The sequence below is a fragment of the Ursus americanus genome, chromosome 26, assembly GCF_024610735.1.
Source record: "Ursus americanus isolate L20-20 chromosome 26, mUrsAme1.1.p, whole genome shotgun sequence".
Classification (NCBI taxonomy): Eukaryota; Metazoa; Chordata; class Mammalia; order Carnivora; family Ursidae; genus Ursus; species Ursus americanus.
Genome location: NC_142152.1, coordinates 4,587,279 through 4,597,922, shown reverse-complemented (window position 1 = coordinate 4,597,922; position 10,644 = coordinate 4,587,279). Strand labels below are relative to the sequence as shown.

Genomic DNA, 10,644 nt, shown 5'->3' with positions numbered 1-10,644 from the left:
CTGAAGAATTATTGTCTTCTCCAGGTTCCTCTCTATCTGCTACTTCTCCAGCAGGCCTCAGCACACAAACTCCCTTCCTGCAGTTGACCTTGGTGGCGGTAAGTCCTGCCGTGCTGGCACTGCTCTCTGTAAAGCATTAAGACGTTGTCAAGAGGCTTTTTAAAACACATGCATTAGCTGTTGTTCCATCTTGTTTGTATACCTTCCATAAATACCACGCAATTCTCAAATCTCTTCTGAATCAAGGGGTTTGTGGTTAAAGAGGATAGATCACAGTGGCCTACCATCTTCCTGCTGGTCACTGGTTATTGTGCTATATTATTCTGTGCTAGAATTACTTTCTCAGCATGCATATGAATAGTGTAAACCATTCATGGCATCTTTCTTTTTTTTTCCTTGAAAATGATCATTACAATAATACCTTTCTTTCCTGATTTATCCGTTCTATAAATATTTCTTCAGTCAACCTCACTGTGATCACTGTTTGAGATTCAGAAATCCTTCAGGAAGCTGGTAAAGCAGAAGCCTAATTGAATTCATCATTCATCCGAAATGCTGTCAAATTAAAAATAAGATTTCTGTTAGTTTCTGCTCATCTTAATATCTGCTATATGAGATACAACGGAGCATACTTAATAACATTACTGACTTTTTGTGAAGAGCAGAATATAATTTAAGAAAACATTTTTTCGGGGCGCCTGGGTGGCACAGCGGTTGAGTGTCTGCCTTCGGCTCAGGGTGTGATCCCGGCGTTATGGGATTGAGCCCCACATCAGGCTCCTCCGCTATGAGCCTGCTTCTTCCTCTCCCACTCCCCCTGCTTGTGTTCCCTCTCTCGCTGGCTGTCTCTATCTCTGTCAAATAAATAAATAAAAATCTTAAAAAAAAAAAAAAGAAAACATTTTTTCAGTAGGGCTGTAAACAACTACATAAAGGATAGAATTACAATAAACCTCATCACCATTATTTTGTCTTGTATTATCATTTAAATTTTTATAAACATGGGCATTTGAAAAAGATAACATTCTTCCTATTTTATCTAGGAAATGTATTTTCTCTTAACATTTGTGTTAGCTGTGAAACTATCATTTTATAGTTACCTACTAGAAAGTTATTAATTTTTAAAATACATTAGTAGCTATTATAATCATGATTAATCAGTAAAGCATTTTATTTTCATATAACTACTTATATTTTTGTATTTCAATCGACTAATGCTCTATTGGCACGTAAAGCAAATAAGGTAATTTGTTTGTTACTCTAACGATGATTTAGAAAACAGACCCCTACTTGAAAGTTAATACTGAGATATTAAGATTGTCTGTGTCTTATTTATTTACTTTTTTGGTGTCACAGTATCCTTTTATGAAATGATAGTGTTGTTCTTCCTAATGTACTTACTTAACAAAATAGAAAGTTGGCAACTCTATCAAAAAAGATTCATCCCAAATGTCATGTTTCATTTATCTCCCTAGTGTTGTTATGCTCATTAGGTATAATTGTAAGCTCTGTAATCACAGGATCGCACTCATTTACAAGTCCTGGGATACTAAAAAATGATCTTGAAATAGACTTGCAGCTAGTTGGCCTTCCATAAGCCAAGGCTGCATCACGCCAAATATTAGTCTGATTCTGAAGTTCAGTGCGTATTTAACATTTATCTTTTCCTTCCCAATCCATTACTTCTATCTTATTCTAGGTTCTTGATTCCTTTGCTGTCTGCATTTCTAGGTGATCTATGTCCTTTCTGAACTCTTAGGGGTTCAAATGAGGTCCTAGTCATTTGACATTTAATCATTATGTTTCTTTGTAGCTTTTCTGGGTCCAATGTCTTGCATGGCCATTTAGTTTTTGCGTGCATCCTTCTATTATCCCCAGCTCAATAATAAACTACTTGAAGTTAGGCATGGACATTATTTTCTTTAGATCCCCTGCAGCTCTTAGCTCTGTGTGCCTGAGAGAACATGTGCTTTGTGAATGAATAAATGAATGACATAATTCAACCTTTATTGGGCCTTCAGATGGGAGGGGTTGTTGGGTTTGTCCTGTAGAGGGGAAGTTCTTGTGCTAGAGAGATTCGGTCAAGCTGGGTCAAGCTTACTGTCCCGTGAACTAGAGTCGTATGAGCAAGCTGGCCTGGAGCTGAGTCACCTGGGACATAGCCATGTTACTAGATCTTGTGACAAGGGAAGAACAAACCCTGGCTCACAAATACAACTTAGTGAGTGCTGGGTCTGTGCATGTGTAAATACTCTGTTCCAGAGCTCTCTTGATAAAGAAACTGTATATGGGTTTATATGCCTCAATTAAATGGAACAAAGAAAAGCGACAGAGCCAGGATTTGAACTTAAGCAGTCCAGCTCCAAAGTTCCTGGTTTTAATTGCTCCCTCTACACTGCAGCTTCATGAATCCAGAATCAGAGCAATCAACATCTACGCCTCGTGGGCCCTCATGGTAGCAAGATCAGCCCAAAGTCCTAGGTGGTGCCACAGCGCCCCTGCCAGGGGCCAGACGCTCATTTTCTAGACCACAAAAACTAGTCCTAGAGGGAGGACAATGTGCAGCCAGTGAAGGTGCCCTCACGTGGCTCAGAGTCGGTCTGAAAGGATAGCAGAGAGTCAGCCTGCCCAGCCAGTAGGGTGACCATATAATTTACCACCCAGACCAAAATACTTTTGAGAGCAAAAGGAAACACTGTAATAATTATGTGGAAACTACAGATGTAAACTGACTGTCGCAGGTAGCCTACACTGGCTGAGTCTGTCAAAAAACCTCCCAGCAAAGGGAGAGAAAATGTAAGTAAACTTGGTAAATGTGGGAAGCCAATTATCTGAAAGAGGATAAAGTTGGGATGAGGGCACTAAACCTAGGGACAGAAGTCAGGTGCACTTAAGGATGTTTAAAAAAGAATCGGGTGGGGTGCCTGGGTGGCTCAGATGGTTAACCGTCTGCCTTCGGCTCAGGTCATGATCCCGGGGTCCTTGGATCAAGCTCTGTGTCGGGCTCTCTGCTCGGCGGGAAGTCTGCTTCTCCCTCTGCTCCTATCCCCACTCATGCTTTCTCTCTCTCTCTTTCTTAAATAATTACATAAAATGTTTAAAAAAAAAAAAGAATTGGGTACACACGTATAACAAAAAGAAGCAAAGAAGTATCTAGACACGCAGAACAATATGGTAGTTTGTGTATGTGTGAAAATAAGTCAGGGGAATAATAGAAGCTGAGAATGGATGTCCAACTCTTTGGGAGTTAAAGGCCAGACTGATATAATATGGGGTGGTTACATCATGGCAGGGACTCTGAAACAAATCCTGGTCATCAGAGGCTCACTGTGAACTTGAGAGGGAGTCCAGGCTTGCCACACCAATATCTTCTTGGGACTAGGATAGTTCTATATTTTTGTCAGGTGTTGTGTAGCCCTCTCTTCTCAGCTGGCTGACTTTTCTGAGAACTCCAGGGACAGAACAATAAACGTAAATAAACTTAGGAAATTTGGGAGGCCAACTGTCCGAAAGAGGATAATGTTGGGACCTCATCCATGCACCTAGGAACAAAAAAAAAAAAAAAAAGAGGCAGGAAATGCTGTTAAGGAAAGGATTGGGTGAAAATAGGTGACAAGAAGAAACCTGAGATCCAGATGCAAGCTGAATGTGACTCAGCCGTATATTTCCAGATCAAAAACTGCAGAAATTCAACATCACAACTCGGAAAGAAAACTTTCCTTGCTCCAAGACTTGCCAAGGACCTTACGAGAGCAGTATGTGCAGTTCTGACTTCAACATTTTTAAAATGATGCAAAGAATTAAAGTCCAGAAAAGAAGTACCAGACAGATTATACTGGTTGGAGCATGGCCTTTCGTGAAATTTAGTAGAGAGAGAGAAAACTAAGGGTTGATTTCACTGTTTGCAAAAATCATGAAGAATATGGGTACTTATTATCTTGCTTCTCCACAGTACGTTGAAACAAAGAAATGAGCTGACGTTGCAGCAAGAGATGTTAGTAATGCCTAAGGAAGAACTTCTTGACCAAATGCTGGGGCAAGGAAGTGCTGAAATGTCTGACCCTGTAATCTTTTTATGATAGGATAGAAAATCACTAGCCCTGAGTTGTCATTACACATGGTATTTGATGTAGGAGGTCCCGAGGAGGGAGTGGAGAACTGTGAGTGCAAGGGTGTCTCCTGACAGACCCGGAAGTTCTGAAACTGGTTGGAAAGAAGAAGGAGAAGTCAAAGTCAATTAACCATACAAACGATCACGTGGACTCTATCCCCGGGTCATGGGTGTGTTGAGATGATTCTTCACACACAGGGCCCAGCCCCTCCTTCTGAAATCCAGATAGTGACACTCTGACATTGCCCTGTGACTTCACCAGTGTTATTCCTCTTCATTCTACTTTAGTCCCAGGTGATTCACCTGGGTGGGGTCCCTGCCTCCGGCTGTGAGTTAAGCATCACTTCTCCCTTTTGAGTGGGAAGGAGCAGCTTCTACAGCTGTCCCTCCCAGAAACTCCATGGCTTCCTTAAACCTCAGAGGATTTTCTCTGTCTGGTCAGAGACCCAAGAGAGAATGTTTACTCTGTCTGGCGTGGTACCCAGTTCTTCTATTAGGAGAGAAGTCATCCCTATGCATAGGGCAGCAGCCAGCATCGAATCGGCTTCAGTTGAGACGTGTCTTGCCACCACAGAGTACCACGTAGGGCTCAGCATTCCAGGCTGTCTAAGTCCCACTGGCCACTAGTTGTGGCCTCCCTCCCTCAGATCCCGAAGCCCCATATCTGCAGAACCAGAGCCTCTCCGCTGTCCTCAGCAGTGAGGTACTGGTCTCCTTAGGTGGATATGCTATTTACTGCTTGTGAGGCAGGTAGCATAACTGCACAGGATGTCCCTGAAGATTCACAGCTTGTCCCTGAGAGGTAGGTCAGTAGGAGAAAAAGGATGTGGGTCTATGCATGGTGCCCCTCACCTTTGCTCTGAAATCAGTGACTTGGGTAAGAAAGGGGAAGTAAATGTAGTACTAAGCGATCCCTCTACTCCTGGATGTGGCTCCTGGATGTGACTCCTATGGCTCCAAGTCTTAGGCTCCGCTTCTGCCTCTATTGTAAGCCCTAGACTTGCTGGGCTGTGCGGCTACTGTGCTCTTATGTAGGCAATGGAGATACAATGACAAATAAGACAGATAATGTCACAAGGGTTTATTCCTAGTGAGAGGAGAAGGACTATAAACAAGGAAGCAAATAAATAAACAAGAAAATATCAGATGGTGACAGGTGATAGTAAATTAGGGTGATTGATGGGAAGTTGGTGTGGGAACAGTTTAGGCTGAGATGCTGGTGACAGGCTCACTGAAGAGATTAATCAGTAACCTGAATGAGGAAAAAAAGAGTCACCCAGACAATGCAGGGAAAGAGCTTCCGGTAGCAAAACTGCTCTTGGAAAGGCTCTAAGCTGGGAAGGAACTCAGTGTTTTGGGGACAAAGAAGGGGGCCCATGGGCCTGGAACTGAGTGAGACTGGGATAAAAGATGGGAAACTTTGGAAAGCTTGTCAGGCACCAGATCACAAGGAGCCATGGGGGCCAGGAGGAGAGTGAATTCAAAATGGTCCTCGCATTGAATTAGACGCTGGAGGTCATCTAGCTTGAGCTTCTTACTTCAAAAGTGAGAAAGCAGAGCCTAGGGAGGTGTAATTTTATCACTCCATCTCTGCTCACCAACCTTGGTCATGCTGTGATGTGCAAGCAAGATCTTCTGACCTAGGGTCCTTGCCACGTTCCACCAAACTCTTCCTCATGCTAGAGGGGGATTCCTGAATGTCTCACTTTGTTTTTTTTTAATTTTTGTTTTCTTAAAGATTTTATTTTTTTATTTGAGAGAGAGAGAGAGCGAGAGAGCATGAGCCCAGGGGAGGGTATAGGGAGAGGAATAAGCAGACTCCCCACTGAGCAGGGAGACTGACGCGGGACTCTCTCCCAGGACCCCAGGATCATGACCTGAGCTGGAGGCAGACTCTTGAGTACCCAGGTGCCCCCTGAATGTCCCACTTTAATAGGGAATTAAATAAACTAATATCTGTAAAAACATTTAGAATAATATTCATTACATTGTGCTTGTTACATAATAAAACAAAACGTTTCAAAGATAAAAAACAAGACACGACAATGTGGAATTATCCTTCATTCACCTTGTAAAAAAATGGGGGCTTATAAACATCTTTGTAGCCTAGTTATGCATTGTCTCAATAGCAAGTACTTAGTTTGACTATTTAATGCCACGAACCAAATGCAACCCATTTACTCTACGACCGGGACACGTTCCCACTACAGGGACATATGGTGCAGATTCACATCCAGGAGGAGTTAACGTTCCACTGCACACACACATTCAGAATCAGAAAATTGTATTGTAAGTTATGTACACACAGGACACGTGTGTGTATATACATCTTGGTTTTTCAAATAGCAATGACATTGCCTAAGGGAGCAATAGCTTTCACATCCTCCTCTGTGTTGAAAAGAAGGCTTTATTGGAGAGGACGTATGCATGGAAATTCATTTTGGAATGGTCAAGATCTTCAGTTCTAAAAGGATTTGAGGCACAAACCCACAGAGAGAGATGTGCTGGTGGACTAGAAGCTTGTTGTCACTTCTCTGGACCTCATTCAGGATTTATAGCCCAAAGATCTGCCACCAGCCTGCTGCAATGGCAAATTACACCCTCATTCTCTGGCCCGAGTCTCCATTCATCCTACTGCCTTCTAGACTTCCTCCTGACTCTCTCCCACTAACTAACTGGTGGACCCTGACAGACTTCCTACTTTCTCTCTCTTTACTCCTCCTTTATCTCTATCCTTGATGGAGAATGTAATAGAGAAAAGTCTCACTCCTTCCTCCGATCTTGAGGAGACAGGAAGAGCATCCTCCCTGACTTTGTCTAGGATGGATGAAAGTATAAATGAGGTGATAGCTTTGAATCAAAGATGGTAGGCCAGTAAGAAACTTGGGAGTGCATGGGAGCACCTCTTTACTGTTCAGTTTTATGACACATGTAGAAAGAGGTAATGTTTGTACAGTGCAAGGTAAACGGAGGAGCTTGCTTGCAACTAAGGTGTCCAGCCTGGGCACTCCACTACCCTAGACTCTCCAGCTACCCTGAGGGTGGAGAGGAACCCAAGCTTGACAGAGGCTCTGTGAACTTCCAGGTCAACCCTAGGTATCAGTATCCAGCTGAAGACAAGGGAAAAGAGAGCATGGAGGATCAATCATCCACGAGGATTATGTTCCAGGTCTAACTGCACACTTTGGTGCACATTGCATTGGCCAGAGCCTGTCATATGGGCACATCTGGCTATGAGGAAGGCCAGAACCTGGGTTTAGCTGTGTGTCCAAGAGGAAAGGAAGCACGTTTGGTGACTAGGTAGCCAGGCTCTGCCATAGGAAGTATATGACCAGTGGTATTCCAGAGACAGTGGCAGAGTTGAAACTAAGACACACATACTTAACCCATGGCCCAGTGCTCTCCTCACCAAGCCACACTCTGCCGTATCTTTATATGACCCCTATCTTTAAAAAAGAGCTTCCCACAAAAGGTGGCAAAAGGAAACCAAGAAGAAAGTGGTTGGTTCCTTCTCTAAGGAAGATCAGTATGGTGGAAAAGCACCAGCTGTGTTTGATATAGGAAACACAGAAAAATGGTAGTCTCGAGGCCTAAGGAAACCAAAATTGCATCTGATTGCCTCAGGGGTCATAACGTGAGGCCTGCTGCTCTGCAGAATGATGAAGTTGCATTAGAAAATCCAAACTAGGGGCACCTGGGTGGCGCAGTCGTTAAGCGTCTGCCTTCGGCTCAGGGCGTGATCCCAGCATTCTGGGATCGAGCCCCACATCAGGCTCCTCCACTAGGAGCCTGCTTCTTCCTCTCCCACTCCCCCTGCTTGTGTTCCCTCTCTTGCTGGCTGTCTCTCTCTCTGTCAAATAAATAAATAAAATCTTAAACAACAACAAAAAAAAGAAAATCCAAACTAAACCACCGAGGATATTCAGGTGAAACTGCCCGCCCAACTTCTATGACATGGATCTTACCCATGAAAAATGTGCTCCCTGGTCAAGAAAATGGCAGACCATGACTGAAGCTCATGTCACTATCAAGACTACTGGGAGTTATATGCTTCATTTGTTCTGTGTTGGTTTTATTTTAAAAAAGCAATGATCAGATTTGGAAGACCTCTCACACTCGGCACCTACAGGTCCACCAAATCCAGAAGATGATAGAAGTCATGACCCAAGAGGTACAGACAAATGGCTTTAAAGATGCTGCCGGTAACTTGATTACAGTCAGCACTGGGCAAGACATAGAAAAGACTTGCCCATCTACTTATCCCCTCTGTGATGGGATCATCAGAAAAGTAAAAAATGCTGAAGAAGCCCAAGTTTGAAATGTGAAAACGCATGTTGCTTCATGGTGAAGGTAATAGTTCTGGAAAAGCTTCTGGAATGAGACAGGGGATACAGTTAAATGAGCGGATGGGTATGAGCCACTAGTCCAAGAATCTGCTTAAAATTCAGACTTTCAATGGAGACAAATAAAAAGTCTTATTTGTGGAGGAAAAGAAAAGGCATGTGCAGCCCGGTATGTGCAATTCCGGCACACCTTCAGTCAAAATCTACTCACAGGAAAGGCCCTGGCGCAACTTGGCGGGAATCTCACAAAGGTCAGACTTGCCTCCTGATAAGAGAGAGAATTCCCACCGCACCATGAACTCTTTGTGAGGAAATCAGCATCTGAATCCTAAGCCTTGCTTTTTCTTACTTCTTTCGGTCCTTCCCCACTTGGTTGCTTCCTGAGGACCTGGGGGGAGGCAAGACGAGGGTTATTGCGCGGTTCACTGCAAACACCTGTCTCTCGGTTTTTACCTCAACCTTTGATTCAGATGTTTTCACTTCCTCCCCTTTTTACATTTGGCCCTTTGGTCTCTGTCCCCTGAGCTGACTTTCATCATCCAATTAGAAATAACACCCTCTTCTTGCTACCAGCTTTTCTGGGAACCGTAGGGAGTAAACCCCAAGCCTCCCTCACAGCCCGTGGGGCCAGCCGTGCTTCAAAGGAGCGTGGTGGCGACACCAGCTCACGGCTGGGCTTCTTCTCTGTTTGAACAGCTTCTGTTGCTCACTGCTGATCAGTAACTCAATGATTCATTAAACACACAAACAATGAGTGAATCTGTTCCATTAGCAAGGCCACCTGTTGGTCTCAGACATCCTCAGCTGAACTCGGCGAACGTGAACAACAGAATGCCTACATCAGTGGAGGGCCCCGGCCGCATTTGATGGCATGTTACAGCAGGAAAAGCAGAGTTCCAGCCTTGCTGGGGCTTTTATGCTTTTCCTTTCATCTGGTGGCAGGGCTGCAAGAATATACTGTGGAATACAATGCCCTTCTCTATACTCAACTGGAAAACTCCAAGAGCTTGGTCATTATTGCTTCCTTAGGCTTGTGGAATTAGACAAAGAAGAGAATGGGACTATCCTGTAGCCTTTTGCCTGCAGGTGCCAGGGCAACAGAATTAGCAGAGTCCTAAACAGAAACAAAAAAGAAAACGAAAAAACAAAGCGAACTCTATGTAAAAGCAATCTTATTCGTGGCGATGATACCTTCTCTCCCCGGAAATACTACGGTCTCTTTGCTACTTAGGCCTGTCCCCAGAGATGCTCCAGGCCTTTAGGAACTGGTCTACTCGTGTTTGCCAGTTTATTATAAATCAAGACTACCAAAAATCCGATAAAGCGGACTGAGTGAAGCTTTCGGTGCAGGCATGACAGTCAACAAAGTTGTATTTTGTTATTTATAAAAGTAGCGCTTTCTCTTCTCTTACATTTAACCCCTCTAATCGTTGTAACAAAAAGAGCTTTCGTAAGGTCAGCAATGTTTGGTTAGAGCCTGGAAACTAAATCCTATCATGATTGAATTGCCTCTTTGGGGGGAATTGATTGTGAAATTTCTCAGTTGAATATGAAATTGAGTCTTTAGGGGGAATTTCATTTTTGAGTGCCACACTCATGAGGATTTTACTTCACACTTTGGAATGGTTAAGCTTAAATTTCTCTATAGTGACATTTTGATTAAAATCTTAGATGACATCACCCAGTTTTTATGTTTTTGATGGATTTATTCTAGACTATCATGAAACACTTTGTTGTTCGTTGGTTCTTGTAAGAACACAGATGGGGGCGCCTGGGTGGCACAGCAGTTAAGCGTCTGCCTTTGGCTCAGGGCGCGATCCTGGCATTATGGGATCGAGCCCCACTTCAGGCTCCTCCACTGGAAGCCTGCTTCTTCCTCTCCCACTCCCCCTGCTTGTGTTCCCTCTCTCGCTGGCTGTCTCTATCTCTGTCAAATAAATAAATAAAATCTTAAAAAAAAAAAAGAAAAAGAACACAGATGAAGGGGGCACCAACTCTCCAATGAAAATTCCAGTTCCTAATAATTCATCAGGTAAAACTTTTTTAAAAATCATCCGTTTAAAATCCCATGACAGAGTTCAGAGATTACTGTTGGTAGTGCTATTTTGCTTTCATTTCTGTGGCCCTGGAAATGGTAGAATGCCAGGTGATGAATTCAGGTTCTGCTTCTTTCCTGAACATTGTGTTGCT

At 43.4% G+C, this 10,644-nt stretch overlaps 1 pseudogene; it reads left to right on the top strand.

Annotated features, from left to right (window-relative positions):
- The first annotated feature begins 7,546 nt into the window (after nucleotides 1–7,546).
- LOC123800599 (small ribosomal subunit protein eS1 pseudogene) lies at nucleotides 7,547–8,552 on the top strand (annotated as a pseudogene).
- The last annotated feature ends 2,092 nt before the right edge of the window (nucleotides 8,553–10,644 follow it).